Here is a 24,873-nt window from a genome sequence, read left to right as displayed (position 1 = left end):
ATGTTTTTTAAAAACATTTCTAACTTTTGAAAAATTCCCAGGAATTTTTATAAATTGGTCCGAAAATATGTGTTTTATGACTGTAATGTTTGTTGAATTTTGGTGATTTTCACCAAAAGTACGATAATCTGGAGTAATTTACCCGCGTTGATGACAAGAAGCCAATAGACTCAAAACAGTGAATTCGTTTCGACCATCTAAGCAATGGAGTTAAAGAAAAATATGTTGTGAACATCTCAGCAGTTGGACTAAATTACTATTTCAATGAAATGTTGATGTTATTGGGGAAGAAACTGGGCTAAGTCTTTAGAGATTATGGACTATAGATGAAAAACAGAATTGGTATGTTTTGTTATTGTCTCTTCAGATGTTTTTTAAGTACGACAGTCGCTGCCATGATTGACGTTTTCGCTTCTTGGTTATGTTTTGATGCCTGTTTTTGAGAAAAGAAGAATTTCTTCCTAAGTGTTTTATGCGATTTTAAACCAAGAATTGAACTTCTGTTTAAGTTTCCCTCGCACAGGTTATTGAAGCGTTGTTGCGAATGGTTTTAATTCGCAGATATTGCTTTGAGATGACTCATCGTCAAAGATTTGTAAGCAGTGGAGTTCAATGTAATGAACATTGGTGCGCTACAAATGCAAAAGAAGTGTGTTAGAAAGAAGTAAAATCAATGGACTCTGGCTGCAAATGGAGTAATTGGGAAAAAATTGCACGTTATGTCAGCAGATAATGGACAACAAACATGGTATGTTTTGTTAATTGATATGCGTTTAACGGCACACTCGTTTGAGATGATTTTAAAATTCTGTGTCGTTTTATCAATTCTGCGTCGATTTTTGCTGCTTCGTTATGTTTTCCATCTAAAATTTCGTTGCAGTTTTTGCCTTACGATGCTTGTTTTTGATGACAATGCGGCTTCTGCGGAACTCTTCAAACCATGAGTTGACTTTGTTGTGTCAATTATTGAAGCGTTGTGTTGTAAATGGTTGTAATTTGCAGATATTGCTTTTGAGATGACTCATCTTCAAAGATTATACATTCTTTTAGTAACATTCTTTTTTGCCATAATTTGAAAACCGACGATGAGCAATTTGTTGTATATGTTACAACCCAATTTAAACATGAAAAATCTTCATTTTTTTTACTTCATCAAAATGAAATATGTTTAATATATGTTTTTGTGTTTAAAATATATTGGAAACACATTCTATTTTCAGATGGCGATACAAGTGAAATTGAAGTGAAACGATGATAATAATGCTGTTAATGGTAATTGTTCAAGGAAAACCAGCCCAGAATTGATGTTCAGTGAATTTGCTTATGGTAATATAGTTAAGATTATAGTTTGGCTCCACTATAAGTATAATTGTCAATCTAAATAAAGTTGGAAGTTCCCCTTCCTTCCTACTTTATTTAGATGAAGTTTAAGTTAAATGCTTTGTCTGTCAAAATTGCCCCACACAATTTTGATAGATAAATGCGATAAAATAATATTGTAAATTGTCTTTTTGTCAATAGTTTAAAGTAATTATAATACTCCTGTAATGATCATAATGAACCCGAATAAGTTTGAAGTAATATGAATAATTTAAATATTTACTGAATAATTTGTATAATTTGATGAATATGGTGACCTATAATATCTGCAGTATAAAGTAAGTCAAGGGGGGCCCAAGACAGTACAGGGAAAGCAGTAAGTCAGGGGGGCGAAGGCAGTACAGGGAAAGCGGCAAGCAAGGAAGGGGTTTGAAGCATTAATAAACGTGTAAGTCGGGGGGGGGTGGATGAAATGGATGTCAAATAAATAGATGGCGGCCATCTTGATGTGTGACTGCATTTGATAATGGCTCGGTAGGTGTAATTTGAGGCTAAATTGCGTTGATATTATGAAAAATTCGCAATATTACTTCAGTCGTGAAGTGTGCATCTGAGAGTTATAAGCAGAAGCGAAACTATGATTTAAAATGACTACGACGAGAGGAGAAAAGGTAACGCCGCCATGTTTCACATTGTTTCTTTCTCAGTTGTTTGCTTTGTTTACACCTGTCAGAAAAAGTCGTCGGTGTGTGTTTGTTAGTAAATAAAACAAGTGAAAGTTTCAATGAACATATTTCACAGGTTTATAGTATAAAATGTATAAAAAGTCAAGAAATTGAAGAAAACACTAAGATTTATATTACAGTGTACTTTCCATTTCTCTTAATTAGCAGCCTATAATTTAAAAACTGCACGGTAGAATTTTTTGAAACTTGGCCAGAATATATAGATAATTATATGTTGTAGAAAATCATCAACAAAGTCGGATGACACGAATACGCTTAATATGATCTTATATAATTAACTATAGCTATTTGTCGAGAGTGGTGCCAACTTCACAGTTTATACCAGAGTACATTCTCAAGGAGTATTATTCCTTTTAAATTTTTGTGCGCTCTCCAGATTTTGGATATATTTTAGACAATATGAATATCTATAATATGGCCAAGTTTAAAAAATTCTACTGTGTAGTTTTTTTTCTGTTCTGTTAGGAATGAAAGAGGATGGATGAAAGAGGAAGAAAATCAAGGCAGGATTTGTTAGTTTTCTTCCCAAGTATTTATTGGCTTTAAATTAGAACAGTTTTGTCTCAATAAGAGTCAGACTTCCCAATAAAGTATCCCAGTTTCGTCTCAACAAGACACAAACCTCTCAATTAAGCATCCCTGTTTAAGCACAGCAAGAATAGAATAAAATCTTACACTAAAAGGGTAACCCTAAGGGTAACACTTAAATCTTTCGAACTTCATCATTTTCATTTAAATGTTTCTTTTTAGGAATGAAAGAGGATGGATGAAAGAGGAAGAAAATCAAGGCAGGATTTGTTAGTTTTTTTCCCTGAATATTAATTTGCTTTAAGTTAGAACAGTTTTTTCTCTATAAGAGCCGAACTTCATAATTAAGAATCCCTGTTTTCGTCTCTGTACGATTCGAATATCCCCAATACCCATGTCATTCTAAAGATGGTGTAATATTTCGTTTTTATTCCAAAGACATCATCAGACTTATTCGACTCATAAGTCTGATGATGTCTTTGGAACAAAGACGAAATATTACATCATATGTCATTATAAGTTCTTAACTAGCACTTAAAACGTTCAAACTTGATTGTTTTCATTTAAATAAATGTTTCTTTTTAGGAATGAAAGAAGATTAAACAGTAAGAAAAACATGTATGTTTATTTGCTTTAAATTAGAACAGTTTTGTCTCAATAAGAGTCGTCGTCGGACTTCCCACTAAAGCATTCCTGTTTCATCTCTGTAAGATCTCTATTAAACATCCCTCTTTTGTCTTACTAGGACTCGAAAATCCCTAATACCCATGTTCATGTAAGCTTTTAAAATAGCACTTAAACCCTTCAAACTTGATTATTTTCATTTAAATAAATGTTGTTTTTTTTTAGGAATGAAAGATGATGGACTAAAGAGGAAGAAAAAAAGGGAGGTTTTGTTAGTTTTTCACAAAATATTTATTGGCTTTAAATTAGAAAATTTTACCTTAATAAGAATCAAACTTCCCAATTAAGCATCCGTGTTTCGTCTCACTTAAGATTCGAATATCTAAACTTTACATTACTATTTTCATCTCCATAAACTTCGAATAACCCTAATAAACATCCATATTTCGTCTCATCAGGAGTCGAATATCCCTAATCTTTGGAAGATCTTTCTGATGGAATATCTTTTTCTTTGGTTTCATTTCTTTTGGGCAATTTCAGAATCAAGCTTTTAACGTCACCATCTGTAAGCGTGGATAGACGGTTCTTTGTTCGGCAAAGCCACTGTCAGTTTATGTATGGACGAAATCGGTTATTCAAGCCTGGTCTTTGTTAGATAGATAGCAATTTTACTCGCAATTTATATACTTGTAATATTCTGATATTTATTAAACAACTTTCAATTGTGTAAGTGAATTAAATTTGAATTAAGTTGCGTAAATTAAATATGCAATATTGGTTCAGAAATCAGGAATGTCAATTTATGACATTACATCAACATGACAATTTCTAGTGAGTCGTAACTATCATCAATTTGGCTATTTCCTTTATTATGGAGTCAGTTTAGTTCACTGATATGTATATTACACTGGATAAAGCACCACGATAAAATATAGTAAGATAATTGAAGCCAGAAGTTGGCTAATCTGATTATGACCTTCGTGGGGGGTATCAGTCCCACTTTACTATACTTTTGTAATACAAAATCACAGTTTTTGCATTTTTATTCGTTCTATCAACATTTGATTCTAGCAAAATTTTTGTGAAAGGGACAGAACAACCGGCAAAACCTTTTGATGAACATTAGTAAGTTGAAAACGGTGTCATCAAACTCTATGAGAAGATGTAAATCATCAAAATTTGCGAATTAAAGTACCTCTGTTGTCACATAAAGTGAAGCAAAGTTTTCAACAAGTTCCTATATGAACAACTTCAATATCATGTTTCTAAATGTAGATCGTCCAGGTTGGTACAATCCTGAGAAGGACTGTTTTGTTGTTGACTGATGTTTGGCAACCTTAGCAGTAGTCGTCTTCAGACTCATATGAGGAGTAAACATCAGGTTAGCCACATTTACTATCTGGTTCTTACGTCATTGTATTGTGTGTATTAGGTAGGTAGGATGTGTGGATGTCAATGTGTGGGTGTCAAGTGTGTATTGTGCATTACTTACAATTACCAGCACCTTAAAAGACTTATTCACAATACAAACAAACGATCAACTAAAACATTATACTTCATACTAATTCACAATAACAATACACAATTAACACCCACTCATTTAACTCCTCATATTACTATACAAACCTGAACGATCTACATTTACAAACATGTAACGATACTCCCGGGTTCATACCATTTACTTTAATATTGATTTTGTCGTGTGGTAAATTCTTCCATTGGTGATTTATGGCGATGATAACTATCAAGAACTTTTCAACTTTTTATCATCAACCTTTCACTCTTTCACTAACAATCATGTAACTACGCGAAGCTCTTAAATTCTTTAATAATGAATATTTTTGAAGATTTGTTGAGAAAAGTAGAGTTGCCATATTGAATAATTCCGACGAGCTCACGATCGGAAATTATCGTCGTGACGTCCAAATTCTTTCTCAAACACGAGATAATTTTCCCGCGTCGTTCAAGTTAAAATGGGAACTTCTTCACATCATCTCTGCAAAGAAACGACGATTTCAGGGTTGAAATATATGTCGTTTGTGTCTCATTTCATTTTAAATACGGTTCTACTACTTAACGTACCAAAACGTTTCTGTTTAGTTGTTCCCTTAAAGCAAGCCGAAAAGCTGAATTCGGAAGCCGACAAAGAGGGTATGCGTTTGACAAAGACGAAAGCAAGAGGTGAATAGCTTATTTTTCTTTACACTTGTCAAAAGTAAGTTTTAGCCTACTATGTTTAAGGCTATTTTGTACTTCGAGAAACGACATTCTTGCGTTAAAATCTAAGTGGAAGATTGTTTTGTCCAAGACAAGAACGCCCAAAACGTATGACAGCACTCGTTTGCATACCTTTCTAAGATTAACAATGAACTGTATGCACGAACAACCCTATGCGGATATTAACAATGAAACATCACTTGTGCAAAGAATAAAACTGTTTTGTTTGTTAAAAGGAACAATTGTCAATGTAAGGCACACTTAGGCTGCGTTTACACTATAACGGAGTAAAAGCTTATCAAGCTGATAGATAGGTTTAGTCTATTTGAACAGTTTCTGACCTTGAACAGTTTCACTGTCTTTTAATACAAAGAATATTCATCTCTAAAACGTTCATACGTATGTTTGCCTAACAGTTCAGTCATAAGCTATTCACTTATTCTGGATAGCTTTTGGAACTAAACGCTGTGTTCATCTTGCACTTCTACCACCTCTCGAAGGGTCATTTTCGTTTGATTCCCTCTCGATGTCTATATGTCTTTTACCGCTTAATTTTACTCGCAATTGTTCCGACACCAGATCAGCCATGAATTGGTCTTGCATCATTTTATCAGCATACTCGTGGTATTAACATTGCGCTCCTTCTAACATTGCGATCATCCGGTTGTTCATTTTGCAGTAGTCTGTAGTTCAAGAAGACAATGAAATAGTTAAGTACTTATGTTAGCGTGCTTATGTTTGTGTATTGTGCTTGTGTTGCTGTACATAAGATTGATAAATAAAACCATTTATCTAACAACATTTGAGAAAATCAACCTTCCACTCCTCTTCCTTGTAAACGAGACAATTCTACTAAAAAGCAGAGAGCCTTATACGCTACAAGTCCCGGGCTTGTGACCGGTATAGCAGAGTTAAAAGGTGAAAGGTTTATCAAAGATTAATCAACTGAATATTCCTGCTCATTTTTGTTTGGAAGCATGTTGAACAGTTCATATGGACAAAGCATCCCGCTTTCCACTGGAAAAGAATGAATCTAATAATATCGACGTTAAACATAGATTGTTACAAGCATCCCGCTTGCCGATATGTATAAGTATAATCACAAGGTTAAATAGTTGGAATGTTATTAAACAAAAAGAATGCTATCATTGTATAACGTAATGTTATAAGCAACAACTACAAACAATAACGATCTTATCTAACAACATTTGAGAAGATTAACTTTCCACTTAACATTTTCCCTTTGGAAGAGATTTTAACAGATAGCCAAAATAAAAGTGTGAGAAACCTCTTACATAACAAGTCTGAAAGTGGAAACGGAAAATGAATGATTTACTAAGTTTGCTAGAGGAGAACAAATGAGTGAATGAAACCTTGAATCAATAAGAAATGTATGTACTCGACGAGCAAATGGAAGCATTTCAATTGCAACAACAGCCAAGCAATACTTTTTTCATGGCTTTAAACACAAAGACTCAGATCTTCATCCTTACAAACCTCGCGAAGAAACCGTTGCTCGTGTATGGAAAAAATCTGATTATATTTCCTTTGTATTTTCTATTTGTTTGGACCACGCAGACGGGGCGTTGCAGATTTGTAAAAACTTCATTAAAGATGAAAGTCTCAGAAGCATCTTACCAAGCGAAACGAGCAGGTCGAACATTTGTCTTGGACATTTCATTTGTGTGGTGGACTTATCGATAGATTAAAAAGGCTTCATCAAGGAAAATTTCAAATCATTGATAAAGAATGCTAATGCATCAGAGTAGCAAGACTTTGACAACATGATATTGGCCATGGACCGTTCTCTCATTTCTTTGAGCCCACCAAAGATGCAACAAATTTCGATTTCAATGAGTCAAACTGCAATAAGGTTAGCTAGCCTTTTATTTGGTTTTGACTTTTCAAATTCTAACTATGTGTTTCGCGTATCTTTCAAGGCTTGCAGACTTCTGCTTTAATATCTCAAATACTTAACTCTTATATACTTGACAGTAATTAACATTAAATGGATTATTATAATAATGGTACTTAACATATACAAACTATTCATTAATTATCATGCTAATACTAAACGTGTAAAGTAATTGGACTGTGAGATAATGACGTCCGACACGTCTCGTATTGCTTCCTTGGAAGATTAGAAAAAGCTGTTAAGGCGTGGCACGGATGAAAAATTTTAAATTTTTTTATGAATTTAAACTAATGTAATGAATATGAATGGTGATTTGATTGGTTTTGCAATAAATTTAAATTGACGTCTCTACAGTTCTCATCATATGTATGTAAATTAAAGTGAATTTGGACTGTGAGATAATGACCTCCCGTTTTCAAACTAAACTGTGAATTGGTTAATTTATGGAAATATTAATTTGTGGATGCCCTTTCTTTGTTTGTTATTCCTTAAGACACACATAAAACCAAGAATTGCTGTTTTCAAAATTATTATTAATGTTGGCCTGTAGAGATGAAGACAAGAAAGAGCGACAAGCAGCTTTGGCTGAAAACCATGAAAGGTAAATTTTGAATGTGAGATATATTGACGTTGGACACTTCTCGTTTTGCTTCTTTTGCAACATTACTCTTTTTACATATAGATAGGCAAGGTCACAATTCGTTTGTTGAAGTTTGCTGAAGAAGCCATTGTCAATGAAGTTGAAAGCGATGTGGTAAGGTTATGTTATGTTTCTATATCTTTAAATGGTTCTTGGCTGGTTATTTTCTTCAATCACAGGAATACGTCTAAAAAGAGATATTGTGATGAAAGTCATGTCGTAAAAATCTATTATATTTAATTATTAGTGGAAGATTTTCTCCGACATTTCCACCAGCTGCTGGTTCAGTTCAAGGACAAATACTCTTCAGCAAGGAGCCGCAAGTCTCTCATCAATGTTCATTCAATTGCTTCAGGGCAGTAGAATCATCGCGATTATTTGAATAGATTTATAGAGTAATAACATGTACTTTTAAAGAAGAAATTCTCGTTGTAGTTTTGTCACCGCCACAAACGAAGAACAATGTTTACGAAGCTCAAAGCCACATGTTGTATGTACTTTGCTCATCATTACTTATTTTTACCGAGAGATTAGCTAGCTGTCGTGAATAGCGCAACTACAATTTTAAAAGTATAGTTTTTCACAGACGGTTTTTTATTGTGAAATATTCTGTCTAATACAACAAAATACGCGAGATTAACCACATATCAATGCTTTACAAAAAGTAAACTTGGAAGATTAGTAGAGAATTAAGAGAAAGCTGTTATAAGGCGTGGCACGGATTGAAACTTAAAATTTTTTTTTATGAATTTAAACTAGTGTAATCAATTTGATTTGTTTTGCAATAAATTTAAATTGACGTTGCATTTATGCAGCAACCCATGGTGGCTGTTTCTTTTGTCTATATTATCATGTCTCATTTTGCTTTCTTTGAACATAACACTTTTTACATTTAGTTTGATGAAGCAGCCATTGGCAATGAACTTTTAACATGCAATTGGCATAGAAGAAAGCGATCCGTTTTGAAAGTGTTGCTGTTTTCAAAATTATTATTAATGTTGGCCTGATGAGATGAAGACAAGAAAGAGCAACACGCAGCTTTGGCTGAAGAACATGAAAAGTAAATTTAAATAGAATGTGAGAATCAATTCGTTCGTTGAAGTTTGGTGAAGAAGCCATTATCGATGAAGTTCAAAGCGATGTTTTTCTTCAATCAAATGTAGCAGATATAAGCTAGCGTCAGGAATACGTTTAAAAAAGGTATTGTGATGAACGTCATCTCGTATAAATGTATTGTATTTAATTATTGGTACTTAGATGTGTGAAATGCAAGCTAATTGTGTGACTTATAGTGTTTATGAGTTAAATGCAAGAAGTATAGTAGAAGTATAGTGTTAGTGAGTTAGGTGGATTCATTATAATATTTGTGATTTAGGGGCTTAGACTATAACAGTTTTTGGGAGTCAATGTAATATAATATGAAAGAAATGCATATCATTATTTCATGTTTTCTTGTATTGTAGATCCAACATGGATGTAGTAGAGTTGTGAAAGTCCCTTTGCCACCTGTGTCCTTTGCTTCAATTACTCTCACTAGTTTTTCATTACGAATGTGTCATGGTGATTCATGGCCAAGATTGTTTATGTGTAGTTTTGATTCATTCTTGATGTCAGTTGTTTGTTCATATAATGATGATGGGCCCCATTGTTGTATGAGCCCACCTAACGGTGGTCAGCTGATAAAGATGATCAACTCTGCACTAAGCCATCTTTAAGTGATGATATAACTGGGGTATTGAAGTCCCTTTTCCTTTCCTCAAAGTTGTGTATATAAATGTTACGATATTCTTTCAACATGAAAACAAATGAGTGGAAAAGTAGCTACAAAAGAAGATGGAAAAAGTTTTGTTATATGCTACTTGATTTATTTCTGTTGTTCTTGTGAAAATCTCAATGGTTTTTATTGGTGGTACTGATTTTTGGTTTGTTTATCGAATGGCACATTTATTCAGGTAATTGCATAGAGGTACAGTTTTCTCAGATTGTGCTGTAGACCTGCAATAAATGAGAGCTGTATATAGTTTCTTTTTTCCTTAGCTAAAGGTTTACTTATTGTCTTTGTGAAAGGTGTCGTGATGTCAATTATTGAAATGTTAACAATTGCAAGAGTCACTTTAATGTTGTACAAAGAAAGGTAAATATTGTGTTTTTATCGAAGAAGAAGTGTAATTAGTAAAGCTTTTACTGTAAAAGGCTTTAACTACAAATTTAATCCTTTGATCCTTTGAAAGTTCTTGTTCGATTGTTTAGTTTTTAAACTCAATTGACCTATTCGTGATATATATGTTGTTATATAGTGAACTAATTTTGCAGATGCATTGTTACTTTGCATATCATTATTTCATGTATTCTTGTATTGTAGATCCAACCAACATGGATGTAGTAGAGTTGTGAAAGTCCCTTTGCCACCTGTGTCCTTTGCTTCAATTACTCTCACTAGTTTTTCATTACGAATGTGTCATGGTGATTCATGGCCAAGATTGTTTATGTGTAGTTTTGATTCATTCTTGATGTCAGTTGTTTGTTCATATAATGATGATGGGCCCCATTGTTGTATGAGCCCACCTAACGGTGGTCAGCTGATAAAGATGATCAACTCTGCACTAAGCCATCTTTAAGTGATGATATAACTGGGGTATTGAAGTCCCTTTTCCTTTCCTCAAAGTTGTGTATATAAATGTTACGATATTCTTTCAACATGAAAACAAATGAGTGGAAAAAGTAGCTACAAAAGAAGATGGAAAAGTTTTGTTATATGCTACTTGATTTATTTCTGTTGTTCTTGTGAAAATCTCAATGGTTTTATTGGTGGTACTGATTTTGGTTTGTTTATCGAATGGCACATTTATTCAGGTAATTGCATAGAGGTACAGTTTTCTCAGATTGTGCTGTAGACCTGCAATAAATGAGAGCTGTATATAGTTTTTTTTCCTTAGCTAAAGGTTTACTTATTGTCTTTGTGAAAGGTGTCGATGTCAATTATTGAAATGTTAACAATTGCAAGAGTCACTTTAATGTTGTACAAAGAAAGGTAAATATTGTGTTTTTATCGAAGAAGAAGTGTAATTAGTAAAGCTTTTACTGTAAAAGGCTTTAACTACAAATTTAATCCTTTGATCCTTTGAAAGTTCTTGTTCGATTGTTTAGTTTTTAAACTCAATTGACCTATGATATATATGTTGTTATATAGTGAACTAATTTTGCAGATGCATTGTTACTTTGCATATCATTATTTCATGTATTCTTGTATTGTAGATCCAACCAACATGGATGTAGTAGAGTTGTGAAAGTCCCTTTGCCACCTGTGTCCTTTGCTTCAATTACTCTCACTAGTTTTTCATTACGAATGTGTCATGGTGATTCATGGCCAAGATTGTTTATGTGTAGTTTTGATTCATTCTTGATGTCAGTTGTTTGTTCATATAATGATGATGGGCCCCATTGTTGTATGAGCTCACCTAACGGTGGTCAGCTGATAAAGATGATCAACTCTGCACTAAGCCATCTTTAAGTGATGATATAACTGGGGTATTGAAGTCCCTTTTCCTTTCCTCAAAGTTGTGTATATAAATGTTACGATATTCTTTCAACATGAAAACAAATGAGTGGAAAAAGTAGCTACAAAAGAAGATGGAAAAAGTTTTGTTATATGCTACTTGATTTATTTCTGTTGTTCTTGTGAAAATCTCAATGGTTTTTATTGGTGGTACTGATTTTTGGTTTGTTTATCGAATGGCACATTTATTCAGGTAATTGCATAGAGGTACAGTTTTCTCAGATTGTGCTGTAGACCTGCAATAAATGAGAGCTGTATATAGTTTCTTTTTTCCTTAGCTAAAGGTTTACTTATTGTCTTTGTGAAAGGTGTCGTGATGTCAATTATTGAAATGTTAACAATTGCAAGAGTCACTTTAATGTTGTACAAAGAAAGGTAAATATTGTGTTTTTATCGAAGAAGAAGTGTAATTAGTAAAGCTTTTACTGTAAAAGGCTTTAACTACAAATTTAATCCTTTGATCCTTTGAAAGTTCTTGTTCGATTGTTTAGTTTTTAAACTCAATTGACCTATTCGTGATATATATGTTGTTATATAGTGAACTAATTTTGCAGATGCATTGTTACTTTGCATATCATTATTTCATGTATTCTTGTATTGTAGATCCAACCAACATGGATGTAGTAGAGTTGTGAAAGTCCCTTTGCCACCTGTGTCCTTTGCTTCAATTACTCTCACTAGTTTTTCATTACGAATGTGTCATGGTGATTCATGGCCAAGATTGTTTATGTGTAGTTTTGATTCATTCTTGATGTCAGTTGTTTGTTCATATAATGATGATGGGCCCCATTGTTGTATGAGCCCACCTAACGGTGGTCAGCTGATAATCAAAGATGATCAACTCTGCACTAAGCCATCTTTAAGTGATGATATAACTGGGGTATTGAAGTCCCTTTTCCTTTCCTCGAAGTTGTGTATATAATATATCTGCTTTCAAGTTCATATCAACTTAAACTGCACTCATATCATGATAAAAATATATGGATATTAGTAGATATTGTCTATAGTTGATTCATTATTTGTGTTATTAATTATATTATCAATCATATTATTAATTATATTATTAATTATATTATTTCTTTGAAAGTATTGTATTGAATGTGTAATTAGTTTTGATTATTCCGACACAAGTAACATTGAATTGCTTCTTTGATCTTCATATTATGTACTTATGATTGATAAGCCATTTATTATGATTGTAAATTGTACAATAAATGAATAGATTCTACTTTGGACAAATGCCAAAATAAAATTAATGTAATATGAATAAATTATGTTACTGAATGATATTTTAAAATTTGATACAGACTGATCTATAAAAGTTTTAACACTTTATGTCATTTTATTACATGACAGAACATCAAATTGAAAGGCATATCCTTATCAATATTTGGAGTTAAATAGGCCATTATAACAACTTGATTTTCACGTTTGCCAGCGTCAGGAATACGTTTAAAAAAGGTATTGTGATGAAAGTCATCTCGTCGTATTCAAAACCATTTGAAATATGAAACAATGGACAAATACGCAGCAGCCCCTTGCTGCATCGTTGTAGTTTTCATCATCCAACGCGGCTTTCATGAATATGTAAAATACACACACTTTAAAACAGTTACTGCTGTTGGTCATTAATTGATTGTTAATAATGAAACATATCATTTAATACTAGCAGCTATTTCGCTTTTTAATTCCTGTTATTATCGACCGTGGGAGTAATTATTAAAATGTTTTTCTCTTTTCCTGCTCCTTTTCCTTTGAGAGAAGGTCATCTAGGAGGACCAGAGCGCCTATTTTTGCTTGTTTGCAGTGTATTAATTGTCGTTAATTGTATGTTGTATAGAATGATTGTGCATGCGTGAAGGAACCAAAATGACAAAAGATTTATTAACAATTGTGATTTTTCTGAACAATGGTGAAAGTGCATGTCAACTTCTTCAGAATGAAATTCTTCATTGACAAAGAAAATAAAAGGGAAGTTGTTATTTCTGTATTTCAATTAATACGACTGTTTTGATATGTTACTAATTGTATTTTGTATCTTTAAGCACTTTTTGTTCAAGCTCATGCAAAAGGAAGAAGGTGATGGATTTCGTTTGTGTGTGGGACTCCCTTATAAGAAAGAAGAACATGCTGCAATAAATGAAAGGAGTTGTAACGTCAAAAACTGGTTGGTTGTGTTGTAATTGTTTATATGAGTTTATTTACATTCATGAGTAATATACTTTCTAGGAGGTTGTATTGCTGATTTCCTAGGTTGTTGTAATATTAAGAAAAATTTCCAGAAATTTTTTGAGTGATATTTTTTCTTGTATAAATTATTAGCAGCTTATGTACTGTTTGAAGAAGGAATTATTTTGTGTTTAATGAGTGTAAATGACTATTTCAATGAAATGTTGATGTTATTGGGGAAGATAATGGACTATAGATAAAAAACAGAATTGGTATGTTTTGTTATTGTCTCTCTTCCTAAGTGTTTTATTGAAGCGTTTTGCGAATGGTTTTAATTTGCAGATATTGCTTTTGAGATGACACATCGTCAAAGATTGTGAGCAGTGGAGTTCAATGTAATGAACATTGGTGCGCTACAAATGCAAAAGAAGTGTGTTAGAAAGAAGTAAAAGTCAATGGACTCTGGCTGCAAATGGAGTAATTGGGAGAAAATTGCACGTTGTGTCAGCAGATAATGGACAACAAACATGGTATGTTATGTTTATGTTTTCCATCTAAAATTTCGTCGCATTTTTTCCCTTACGATGCTTGTTTTTGATGATAATTCGCAGATATTGCTTTTGAGATGACTCATCTTCAAAGATTATACATTCTTTTAGTAACATTCGAAATTTGTTGTATAATGTTACAACCCAATTTAAACATAAAAATCTTCATTTTTTTTTTTTTTTACTTCATCAAAATGAAATATGTTTAATATGTGTTTTTGTGTTTAAAAATCTATTGGAAACACATTCTATTTTTAGATGGCGATACAAGTGAAATTGAAGGGAAACGATGATAATAATGCTGCGTTAATGGTAATATTGCTTATGGTAATAGATTCTAGTTTGGCTCCACTATAAGTATAATTGGCAATGTAAATAAAGTTGGAAGTTCCCCTTCCTTCCTACTTTATTTAGATGAAGTTTAAGTTAAATGCTTTAATGTACAATAAAATAATATTGTACATTGTCTTTTTGTCAATAGTTTAAAGTAATTATAATACTCCTGTAATGATCATAATGAATTGATAGACTGTACATAAAAAACCGGAATAAGAATTGAAGTAGTATGAATAATTAAATGATTTACTAAATAATTTGTATAGTTTGATGAATATCGATCGTGACCTGTAATATAATCTGCAGTATTAAGTAAGTCAAGGGGCCGAAGACACTACAGGAAAGCAGTAAGTCGGGGGCGGCGAAGGCAGTACAGTTCGGCAAGCAAGGAAGGGGCTTGGAAGTCATCTGAATAGATGGCGGCCATCTTGTTGTGTGACAACATTTGATAATGGCTCGGTGGGTTTAATTTGATGCTGAATTGCGTTGACGTTATGATTAAAAAGTGTGCAGCAGATAGATTTATAAGCAGAAGTGAACTTTATGATTTAAAATGACTACGAGGAGATGACAAAAGGTAACGCCATTATGTTTCAAAAAGATTTCTTGCTCAAAGAGTTTAAATGGCTGAGCAGTACATGATCATTTTTGAATTTGAAAGTTTCAATGAACATATTTCATAACAAGATATATATAATTTTTTTCCATTTCTCTTAACGTGTATCCAATGGGAATCTTTCTTACCAACATTTTGGGGAGGAAAACATTTTGAAAACATGATGAGCCTGCATTATCACACGACAGAGAATCAAATCGATATCCCAAAGTAAAAGGAGATCTTTGTCAAAATGAGAACTCCTAACGGGTACGTCAAGAGAGAGGACACTCAACAACTCAGGTTCTTTGTTTGTTCCATCCAGCTGACCGAAAAAAGCAGGTGTGTGGTGTTATTTTGTTATATTTATACCAAAAGGTGATTGGTTTTGTTGTAAACTTTTTACCATAAACATGTTTTTGCAAACTTACATTAAGTCATTCATCTTTAACTTTTATTAACTAATATGTATCATGTACAATGTATCCTCCTATATTATAAATTTGACATTGTAAACAAGTCGAAACATGTTTATCGTAAAATTGGTGGGTTGATCGTTGTTTCAAAATGAAAATCCAAAAAGCAACAACAATACAGAACTTCATTTTCATTTTTTAAAAATTTTTTAATTACTACTGCTTTATCTTTTCATATTTAACATAATAATGATTGATTGTTGTTTATATATCAATTAGAAGATGAGGATGAGGAATGTCAAGCCATTAAAACTATATATTTTAAATCACAGCCATCCTAAAGTTCAAGAAATTAGAAAAGAAGAACAGTCAGGCTTTTCACATTAAAGTTTAATGGGGAACATGGTGCTACAGTTACATCATGTCAGTGGTTACGTAATATTGTTTGGGTATGTATTTAACTATACATTTACTCATCTACATCTACTCACCTTAACTTTTAAAGCACTCCCTTTTACACCACTCCCCCTTACTTTTACACCACTCACCCTTCCTTATAGATGACTCACACTTACTTTTAGATGCCCCACCTTTACTTTTAGAAGGCACACCCTTACTTTCAGATGACAAATCAATACTTTTAGATGACTATACCTTTACTCTTACACAACCCACCCTTACTTTTACACCACTCATGCTTACTTTTAGAAGAAACACTCTTACTTTTAGAACACTCACCTTTACTTTTACAAGATGCACCCTTAATTTTAGAAAGACTCACTCTTAATTTTAGATGACTCACCCTTACTTTTAGATGACAAACTATTACTTTTAGATGACTATACCCTTACTCTTACACCACTCACCCTTACTTTTACACCACTCATGCTTACTTTTAGAAGAAACACTCTTACTTATAGAACACTCACCTTTACTTTTACAAGATGCACCCTTAATTTTAGAAAGACTCACTCTTAATTTTAGATGACTCACCCTTACTTTTAGATGACAAACTATTACTTTTAGATGACTATACCCTTACTCTTACACCACTCACCCTTACTTTTACACCACTCATGCTTACTTTTAGAAGAAACACTCTTACTTTTACACTCACCTTTACTTTTACAAGATGCACCCTTAATTTTAGAACGACTCACTCTTACTTTTAGATGACTCACCCTTACTTTTAAATGACAAACCATTACTTTTAGATGACTATACCCTTACTCTTACATCACAAACCCTTACTTTTACACCACTCATGATTACTTTTAGAAGAAACACTCTTACTTATAGAACACTCACCTTTACTTTTACAAGATGCACCCTTAATTTTAGAAAGAGTCACTCTTACTTTAAGATGACTCACCCTTACTTTTAGAAGACTCACCCTTACTTTTAGAAGCCTCACCTTTACTTTTAGATGACACACCCTTACTTTTAGATGACTCACCCTTACTTTTAGAAGGCACACCCAAACTTTTAGAAGACTCACCCTTACTTTTAGAAGGCACTCCCAAACTTTTAGAAGAGTCACCCTTACTTTTAGATGACTCACCTTTATGTTTAGAAGACTCACCTTTACTTTTAAAGGACACACCCTAACTTTTACAAGACTCACCATTACTTTTATAAGGCACACCCTAACTTTTAGAAGACCCAACCTTATTTCAGATCACACACCTTTACTTTTAGATGATACGCTATTACTTTTAGAAGACACACCCTTACTTTTAGATGACTCACCCTTATGTTTAGAAGACTCACCTTTACTTTTAAAGGACACACCCTAACTTTTACAAGACTCAACCTTACTTTCAGATGACACACCTTTACTTTTAGATGACAGACTGTTACATTTAGAAGACTCACCGCTACTTTTAGATGACTCACCCTTACTTTTAAAAGACACACCCTTACTGTTAGAAGACTCACCCTTACTTTTGGAAACCTCATCCTTACTTTTCGATGACACACCCTTACGTTAAGAAGACTCACCCTTACTTTTAGAAGACTCCCCTTACTTTTAGATGACTCACCCTTACTTTCAGATGACTCACCCTTACTTTTAGAAGACACACCCTTACTGTTAAAAGACTCACCCTTAATTTTAGAAGACTCACCCTTACTTTTAGAAGAATCACCCTTACTTTTAGAAGACTCACCCTTACTTTTAGAAGGCACTCCTAAACTTTTAGAAGAGTCACCCTTACTTTTAGATGACTCACCCTTATGTTTAGAAGACTCACCTTTATTTTTAAAGGACACACCTTAACTTTTACAAGACTCAGCCTTACTTTTATAAGGCACACCCTAACTTTTAGAAGACTCATCCTTACTTTCAGATGATACACCTTTACTTTTAGATGACACGCTACTACTTTTAGAAGACACACCCTTACTTTTAGATGACTCACCCTTACTTTTAGAAGACTCACCCTTACTTTTAGAAGACTCACCCTTACTTTTAGAAGACACACCCTTACTTTTAGAAGACACACCCTTACTTTTAGAAGACACACCCTTACTGATAGAAGACTCACCCTTACTTTTAGAACACTTACCCTTACTTTTAGGAGGCACACCCAAATTATTAGAAGACTCACCCTTACTTTTAGAAGGCACACCCAAACTTTTAGAAGACTCACCCTTACTTTTAGAAGGCACTCCCAAACTTTTAGAAGAGTCACCCTTACTTTTAGATGACTCACCTTATGTTTAGAAGACTCACCTTACTTTTAAAGGACACACCCTAACTTTTACAAGACTCACCATTACTTTTATAAGGCACACCCTAACTTTTAGAAGACCCAACCTTATTTCAGATCACACACCTTTACTTTTAGATGATACTATTACTTTTAGAAGACACCCTTACTTTTAGATGACTCACCCTTATGTTTAGAAGACTCACCTTTACTTTTAAAGGACACACCCTAACTTTTACAAGACTCAACCTTACTTTCAGATGACACACCTTTACTTTTAGATGACACGCTATTACTTTTAGAAGACACAGCCTTACTTTTAGACGACTCACCCTTACTTTTAGATGACTCACCCTTACTTTTAGAAGACACACCCTTACTTTTAGAGGACTCACACTTACTTTTAGAAGACACACTGTTACATTTAGAAGACTCACCGCTACTTTTAGATGACTCACCCTTACTTTTAAAAGACACACCCTTACTGTTAGAAGACTCAGCCTTACTTTTAGAAGAATCACCCTTATTGTTAGAAGACTCACCCTTTCTTTTAAAAACTCACCCTTACTTTTCGATGACACACCCCTACCTTTAGAAGACTCACTTTACTTACTCACCCTTACTTTTAGATGACTCACCTTACTTTTAGAAGACTCACCCTTACTTTTTAAGGCACACCCTAACTTTTAGAAGACTCAACCTTACTTTCAGATGATACACCTTACTTTTAGATATTACTTTTAGAAGACACACCCTTACTTTTAGATGACTGACTCTTACTTTTAGATGACTCCTTACTTTTTGACTCACCCTTACTTTTAGAAGAATCACCCTTATTAGAAGACTCACCCTTTCTTTTAAAAAACTCACCCTTACTTTTCGATGACACACCCCTACCTTTAGAAGACTCACCTTTACTTAATCACCCTTACTTTTAGATGACTCACCCTTACTTTTAGAAGACTCACCCTTACTTTTAGAAGGCACTCCCAAACTTTTAGAAGAGTCACCCTTACTTTTAGATGACTCACCTTTATGTTTAGAAGACTCACCTTTACTTTTAAAGGACACACCCTAACTTTTACAAGACTCACCATTACTTTTATAAGGCACACCCTAACTTTTAGAAGACTCAACCTTACTTTCAGATGACACACCTTTACTTTTAGATGACACGCTATTACTTTAAGATAACACACCCTTACTTTTAGATGACTCACCCTTACTTTTAAATGACTCACCCTTACTTTTAGAAGACACACCCTTACTTTTAGAGGACTCACACTTACTTTTAAAAGACTCACCCTTATGTTTAGATGACTCACCTTTACTTTTAAAGGACACACCCTAACTTTTACAAGACTCAGCCTTACTTTTATAAGGCACACCCTAACTTTTAGGAGACTCAACCTTACTTTCAGATGATTCACCTTTACTTTTAGATGACACGCTATTACTTTTAGAAAACACACCCTTACTTTTAGATGACTCACCCTTACTTTTAGAAGACTCACCCTTACTTTTAGAAGACACACCCTTACCTTTAGAAGACACACCCTTACTTTTAGATGACTCACCCTTATGTTTAGATGACTCACCTTTACTTTTAAAGGACACACCCTAACTTTTACAAGACTCAGCCTTACTTTTATAAGGCACACCCTAACTTTTAGAAGACTCAACCTTACTTTCAGATGATACACCTTTACTTTTAGATGACACGCTATTACTTTTAGAAAACACACCCTTACTTTTAGATGACTCACCCTTACTTTTAGAAGACTCACCCTTACTTTTAGAAGACACACCCTTACCTTTTAGAAGACTCACCCTTACTTTTAGAAGACACACCCTTACTGATAGAAGACTCACCCTTACTTTTAGAACACTCACCCTTACTTTTAGGAGGCACACCCAAATTATTAGAAGACTCACCCTTACTTTTAGAAGGCACACCCAAACTTTTAGAAGACTCACCCTTACTTTTAGAAGGCACTCCCAAACTTTTAGAAGAGTCACCCTTACTTTTAGATGACTCACCTTTATGTTTAGAAGACTCACCTTTACTTTTAAAGGACACACCCTAACTTTTACAAGACTCACCATTACTTTTATAAGGCACACCCTAACTTTTAGAAGACCCAACCTTATTTCAGATCACACACCTTTACTTTTAGATGATACTATTACTTTTAGAAGACACACCCTTACTTTTAGATGACTCACCCTTATGTTTTAGAAGACTCACCTTTACTTTTAAAGGACACACCCTAACTTTTACAAGACTCAACCTTACTTTCAGATGACACACCTTTACTTTTAGATGACACGCTATTACTTTTAGAAGACACAGCCTTACTTTTAGACGACTCACCCTTACTTTTAGATGACTCACCCTTACTTTTAGAAGACACCCTTACTTTTAGAGGACTCACACTTACTTTTAGAAGACACACTGTTACATTTAGAAGACTCACCCTACTTTTAGATGACTCACCCTTACTTTTAAAAGACACACCCTTACTGTTAGAAGACTCACCTTACTTTTAAACCTCATCCCCTTTTTGATGACACACCCTTACCTTAAGAAGACTCACCGTTACTTTTAGAAGACTCACCCTTACTTTTAGATGACTCACCCTTACTTTCAGATGACTCACCCTTACTTTTAGATGACTCACCCTTACTTTTAGAAGACACACCCTTACCTTTAGAAGACTCACCCTTACTTTTAGAAAACTCACCCTTACTTTTCGATGACATACCCCTACCTTTAGAAGAGTCACCTTTACTTTTAGAAGGCACACCCTTACCTTAAGAAGACTTACCCTTACTTTTAGAAGACTCAGCCTTACTTTTATAAGGCACACCCTAACTTTTAGAAGACTCAACCTTACTTTCAGATGATACACCTTTACTTTTAGATGACACGCTATTACTTTTAGAAGACACACCCTTACTTTTAGATGACTCACCCTTACTTTTAGAAGACTCACCCTTACTTTTAGAAGACACACCCTTACCTTTAGAAGACTCACCCTAACTTTTAGAAGACACACCCTTACTGATAGAACACTCACCCTTACTTTTAGAAAACTCACCCTTACTTTTAGGAGGCACACCCAAACTATTAGAAGACTCACCCTTACTTTTAGAAGGCACACCCAAACTTTTAGAAGACTCACCCTTACTTTTAGAAGAATCACCCTTACTTTTAGAAGACTCACCCTTACTTTTAGAAGAATCACCCTTACTTTTAGAAGACTCACCCTTACTTTTAGAAGGCACTCCTAAACTTTTAGAAGAGTCACCCTTACTTTTAGATGACTCACCCTTATGTTTAGAAGACTCACTTTTACTTTTAGATGACTCACCCTTATGTTTAGAAGACTCACCTTTACTTTTAAAGGGCACACCCTAACTTTTACAAGACTTGCCCTTACTTTTATAAGGCACACCCTAACTTTTAGAAGACTCAACCTTACTTTCAGATGATACACCTTTACTTTTAGATGACACGCTATTACTTATAGAAGACACACCCTTATCTTTAGATGACTCACCCTTAGTTTTAGAAGACACACCCTTACTTTTAGAAGACTCACCCTTACTTTTAGAAGACTCACCCTTACTTTTAGAAGAATCACCCTTACTTTTAGAAGACTCACCCTTACTTTTAGAAGAATCACCCTTACTTTTTGGAGACTCACCCTTACTTTTGGAAGGCACTCCTAAACTTTTAGAAGAGTCACCCTTACTTTTAGATGACTCACCCTTATGTTTAGAAGACTCACCTTTACTTTTAAAAGACACACCCTAACTTTTACAAGACTCAACCTTACTTTCAGATGACACACCCTTACTTTTAGAAGACACAGCCTTACTTTTAGATGACTCACCGTTACTTTTAGAAGAGTCACCCTTACTTTTAGAAGACACACCCTTACTTTTAGAGGACTCACACTTACTTTTAGAAGACGCACTGTTACATTTAGAAGACTCACCTTTACTTTTAGAAGACTCACCTTACTTTTAGAAGACACACCCTTACTGTTAGAAGACTCACCCTTACTTTTAGAAAACTCACCCTTACTTTTCGATGACACACCACTACCTTTAGAAGACTCACCTTTACTTTTAGAAGGCACATTCTTACCTTAAGAAGACTCACCCTTACTTTTAGAAGACTCACCCTTACTTTTAGAAGGCACTCACAAACTTTTAGAAGAGTCACCCTTACTTTTAGATGACTCACCCTTATGTTTAGAAGACTCACCTTTACTTTTAAAGGACACACCCTTACTGATAGAAGACTCACCCTTACTTTTAGAAAACTCACCCTTACTTTTCAATTATCAATTAAAGTTGATTAAATAACAAGACAACTTGATTAAATAATCCTACAATCAGCACCATATTTTGTTTCGTGGACGTGATTGGTAGTTGACTTAAATCTAAAATTTGAATTTGTTTCCCAATGAAATTTCTGAAGTTGTAGGTGAGAATCGTACGTCATAGGTTCGAGGTTCATTCAATGCTGTTGCAAAATAAGCATGATTGCTATTTTGAAATTTGATAAATTGTCGTTCGTCACGTGCACCATTCACGTTTTTTATTTGAATGATAGAATAATACAATCGTTTATCCAGAAAAATAATATGATCGTTTGCTACTTGTATTTCCTTATAGTTGTTATCGCTTCTCAAATTTAAAGTATAGGTGTCGGAACCATCTTGTGTTTGCAAATCAAAGGTGACAATACCTTCTAAAAAATGATTGACACGTTCGGGAATAACAAACGTAATGGTAAGCGTCGTATCTGCAACAATGTACTCGTTGTATACATCCGTGTACACTTCGTAATCCATTTTCAAATAAACTCTTAGATGAGGTTGCGGATCTTCGTCGTCGCGACATCTTTCCGGGTCCATGTATCCTATACCAAACGTAGCATGGTCCAAAACTTTGACAAGATGAGGAAATTGTTCACCGCATATAGTTCGCTATTCTCCGCGCAATGCTTCTATCATAGCATCATCTTCTGGAAAAATATGTGTTTCGGGAAAAGAAACCATAGAACATCCTTCTTGTTCCAATCTGTTGAATAATTTCAACATGGGTGCAGCCATTCTATCATAACTATCGTAATCAAATCCTTCGTCATCAAACTCGTCGTCGTCATCCTCGTCCATTTTCGTCAAACGTCTCTCTCATTAGGTTTTTCATCATCATCATCATCATCAGGTAAACCCTCGCGTTTCCTTCGTCGTTTTCGCGTTCCTTACGACGTTCTTCCATACCTATTTTATATCGTTCTTCCATAGTCGTCTTTTAGGTTTTTGGACCGTCCAACCGAGCTTTTTCCGCCTCTTTATGTTCTTTCTCAATTTTCATTTTAACTTTATTCATTTTTCTAAAACGGAGGTAGTCGTCGACAAAGGAGTCAATCGTCATGTATTCGTTCATGCGAAGAGAATGAATATTGAACAGAGAACAATAGGGATACTTCCAATCTCCTGCATCCTCGTCATACTTGTAATCGATGAGACACTTCAAGTTGACATCCAAATCTCGATCAATCTTCTTAAATCCAGTCAAATCAATGGTTTCACATTTTCCGTAATGAACTTGCAAACATTCTCGGCTAGCGCAAGGTGCAAAACAAATGTCGCATTTAGGTCTGTATGCCGCATCTTCTTGACATTTCGTACGCCAACAAAACGGACATTTTTTGGTGTCGCAAGGATGCGTGTTGAACGGCTGTTTAGGGAAAGATCTCATGCATCTCATGCAATATATTTTAGAAAATGCATAACATAATTTTCTATGTCTGAAATCAATTTTGGCAACATTGTACTGTTTTCGGAATTTTGAAATAAGACGTATAAATTCTATCGTAATCCTCTCCCGCTTCTCCTTTCGTGAGGGAAAAGTCTGACTCTTCTACGACGTCGGCGAACTCGCCATCGCTGTATTTGTCTCCGTCGTTCATCACGTCTTTGCCAAAATTGTCTCGCTGCTTCGGGTATAAGTTGCAACGATGCACGAAACTCTTCCCTATGTTGCGCTTGGGTATCTTGTATTATACCTATTCTTCTGGAATTACGTCTACGCGTACGTTCGCTTTGTCGTTCTGATCTTTTCTTACTCGATTCATGCAAAGATACTCTTATGTTATCAAGAAACAGATCGTGGAAATTTTGTATGGATTGGAAACGTTCACCTTGGTCTTGAACGTCAATTAAATTAAGTAAAATGTTCACAAAATCACTCTCGAGCCAAGATAAAATCCCGAAAAATGTTCACCTAATGTGGCGTTACTCGTGTCCGAACACTAAAAATAACGTAACGTGAACCCTGATAACCGAGTCCGGATAATGTTCTTGTATATAAGAATATAAATATCTATAAATTAGCCTGAAATAAATAGGAAAATCTGTTTCCCTATACTCGTGAGGTTCAAATGTAAAATCTTTCAATATATCTCTCCAGCCTTCTCGCTCGCGAACCGACAAATAGCGAAACAAATTGTTGGCAGCCAGTTCCATTCAA

The 24,873-nt window shown here is 34.3% G+C and overlaps 5 long non-coding RNA genes across 14 annotated transcripts; all 5 read left to right on the top strand.

Moving 5' to 3' along the window:
* Positions 1 to 328: 328 nt before the first annotated feature.
* LOC124438413 lies at positions 329 to 14,795 on the top strand. The gene is made up of 3 exons (XR_006946090.1): positions 329 to 342; positions 14,058 to 14,245; positions 14,522 to 14,795. It is a non-coding gene; the product is annotated as an uncharacterized LOC124438413 (long non-coding RNA).
* Positions 579 to 1,607, top strand: LOC124438406. Its single transcript, XR_006946073.1, has 2 exons — positions 579 to 748; positions 1,221 to 1,607. It is a non-coding gene; the product is annotated as an uncharacterized LOC124438406 (long non-coding RNA).
* LOC124438411 lies at positions 1,699 to 3,565 on the top strand. 2 transcript variants are annotated; one of them, XR_006946089.1, is made up of 5 exons: positions 1,699 to 1,768; positions 2,532 to 2,578; positions 2,817 to 2,863; positions 3,180 to 3,212; positions 3,444 to 3,565. It is a non-coding gene; the product is annotated as an uncharacterized LOC124438411 (long non-coding RNA). The 2 variants fall into 2 exon arrangements; XR_006946088.1 differs by lacking the exon at positions 1,699 to 1,768 and having other exon boundaries at positions 2,460 to 2,578.
* On the top strand, positions 4,100 to 10,735 carry LOC124438407. Of its 8 annotated transcripts, XR_006946076.1 has the most exons (12): positions 4,100 to 4,343; positions 4,494 to 4,502; positions 5,066 to 5,238; positions 5,319 to 5,399; positions 6,412 to 7,308; positions 7,901 to 7,951; positions 8,033 to 8,104; positions 8,238 to 8,480; positions 8,887 to 9,190; positions 9,454 to 9,942; positions 10,028 to 10,124; positions 10,353 to 10,735. It is a non-coding gene; the product is annotated as an uncharacterized LOC124438407 (long non-coding RNA). The 8 variants fall into 8 exon arrangements; XR_006946078.1 differs by having other exon boundaries at positions 5,066 to 5,399; positions 7,014 to 7,308; XR_006946081.1 differs by having other exon boundaries at positions 5,066 to 5,399; positions 8,037 to 8,104.
* Positions 10,943 to 12,793, top strand: LOC124438409. 2 transcript variants are annotated; one of them, XR_006946086.1, is made up of 4 exons: positions 10,943 to 11,021; positions 11,246 to 11,739; positions 11,855 to 11,921; positions 12,150 to 12,793. It is a non-coding gene; the product is annotated as an uncharacterized LOC124438409 (long non-coding RNA). The 2 variants fall into 2 exon arrangements; XR_006946085.1 differs by having other exon boundaries at positions 11,825 to 11,921.
* Positions 14,796 to 24,873: the final 10,078 nt, after the last annotated feature.

The sequence above is a fragment of the Xenia sp. Carnegie-2017 genome, unplaced genomic scaffold (assembly GCF_021976095.1).
Source record: "Xenia sp. Carnegie-2017 unplaced genomic scaffold, XeniaSp_v1 HiC_scaffold_19, whole genome shotgun sequence".
NCBI lineage: Eukaryota > Metazoa > Cnidaria > Anthozoa > Malacalcyonacea > Xeniidae > Xenia > Xenia sp. Carnegie-2017.
This window is presented reverse-complemented; position numbering and strand designations above follow the sequence as displayed.